The sequence below is a fragment of the Corvus brachyrhynchos genome, unplaced genomic scaffold, assembly GCF_000691975.1.
Source record: "Corvus brachyrhynchos isolate BGI_N302 unplaced genomic scaffold, ASM69197v1 scaffold281, whole genome shotgun sequence".
NCBI classification, from domain to species: domain Eukaryota; kingdom Metazoa; phylum Chordata; class Aves; order Passeriformes; family Corvidae; genus Corvus; species Corvus brachyrhynchos.
This window is the reverse complement of record NW_008236509.1, coordinates 4,736,888-4,738,923: the sequence shown is the minus strand read 5'-3', so window position 1 is coordinate 4,738,923 and position 2,036 is coordinate 4,736,888. Positions and strand designations below refer to the sequence as shown.

The 2,036-nt window shown below is 40.1% G+C and overlaps 1 protein-coding gene across 2 annotated transcripts in view; it reads left to right on the top strand.

Moving 5' to 3' along the window:
* Nucleotides 1–2,036, top strand: part of METTL15 (methyltransferase like 15) — a 90,983-nt gene that overhangs the window by 11,508 nt on the left and 77,439 nt on the right. The gene's annotated exons all lie outside the window — the stretch shown is intronic.

Sequence of the window (2,036 nt, the reverse complement as noted above, 5' to 3'; positions counted from 1 at the left end):
TTGTAAGCAAACTATTATCTAGGGAAGGTATTAGAAAAAGAAAATGACCTTGGAAAATGGTCTGGAGTAAAACCTGCTGGCCTTTGTGCAGGGGCCTGGACAAAATGGTGGTTCTGTCCTTTGAGAATCTCCTTCCACTGGCCTGTTCAGGTAGATATAGCCAGACAGTGCTGGGGAGATAAACTAAATATGTTGTTTTGTTCTTGCAGACGGACATGTCTTATATGCTATTTACTATTGAAACTCTGCTTTGAATTTAGATTTTTGTCTTTTGAATTATATCCCTACAACCTTTGAATCATTCACAGATTATAGATTAATTCATTCAAAGTCATTACACAGAATTTATGTTTACAGCTCTCTTATACAGTAGCACAATAGTATTGCTTCTACTTTGCAGAATTTAGAGGCAAGAATACTGAAATTATGCTTTGGGTGCCCAAGCAGAAATGCCTCTTTTCCTGGTTTTTCGCAGAGGTTAGCATTTTGGTTTAGAGCTTTGCAGCACATTGGAGGGACATCCACTTGTAGCTGTTGAGGTCACAGTGTGTCTGGGAAGCAGATCTGAGTTTCTGAGTTTTACAGACAGAAAAATGAGAAACACTGTGACTGACCTGCTTGGTGTAGTGACCTTCTGAGAATCACAGGAGCTGGGTGGCCAAAGTTCCAGTGTCCATCTATCAGCTGAGTGCATTTCTCAATTACTGTGTTGGATATTGCAATTTCTAGTGTTATTTCACTTTTGGAAAGAAAATTTAAATTGAAGTGGTTGATTCATTCCTTGGGATTTGCTGGAAGAGCCAAGCTGAACAGAAAGCCAGTTAAGTGTTGTGCTGCCACTGAAGGAGACAAGTCCAGCATCCCTGCTCCTCCCATATCACCATCTCCCTAAGCTCCTGTCCCTCCCTGACTTTTGCAAATCAGTTAAACACACTAATATGTCAGAAAACAGTACAACTTTTTCTCCTGTTTTAGTTTTCTGGGCCATGTTTAATTGGCTTATGGAATTACGCAGTAAGCACCTGTGCTGAGAGAAATGAACTACAAGAGAGAAAACACACATGAGAGAATAATTCCTAATTACTCCTACAGCTAACACTTAATGTCTTGTGCAACCGTAGTCTTAGTACCAATCTTTGGTAGGTTGTTGCTCTTTGACTTTGCTGTGAGAAGGTGACATATGCCTGTTCTGAGTTACAACTTTTTCACTTGTTAAAAATTAATGTTAAATACTGAGATTTGTAGGTTCTAGTATAGTTCTGGAGAAAATGTGCTTTAATTTAAAAATATCTCTTAATTGCAACATTTGTGCTCATTTTAACCCTCAGGAGCCTTACCTGTTCCTCCCTTTCCTCAGGCCTAAAATAGAACTCTTACGTTCTTACGTGTTAAAGGCTTAACACATACCCAGCTGCACTAGATATGCTGCTCTCTCTTGACATACATTCATGCTTCTTCTTCTTCTTCTGGTTGTGCAGCCACGGAATGAGCTCACACCAAAACTGTCCTTTTCCTTGCACGTTGTTTTCAGGTGAATAAGCCTATTTAACCTGTGAGAACAGGGCCAGTGTGCAGCTAGAGCTGAAGATGATAGTGAGCAGCCATCTGTTTTCAGAAACAATGAGCTGTTTGCATCAGCTGGTACATACGAACTGAAGGGCTTCTCAACAGCTTGTCTGTCTTGAGTCTGGACACCTCTCATCTACTCACCTCTTTGATTGCTTGCACTGTGTCGGCACCATCATACCACAAGCTGAGAGCAAGAAATACAGCTTTCCTTTTCCAGGATCCTGTGCTTTCAGCATTGGCATCACAGCCTGAGCATTCAGAAAGAACAACTGGGACAGAAGTCTTACTTTGAAATCTAACATGTTTTTGGAGGTCCATGAGAGTATCAATAGAAGACTCTTTCACCCAGGATTATCTTCTTGTTATTTTCATTGCAAAACTTGAAAATGTCATTACTGCTCTAATGTCAGTACTGCTTAGTGCAACGGTAGAATTGTTACAACTCAAAAATCTAACCAAAGATTTTT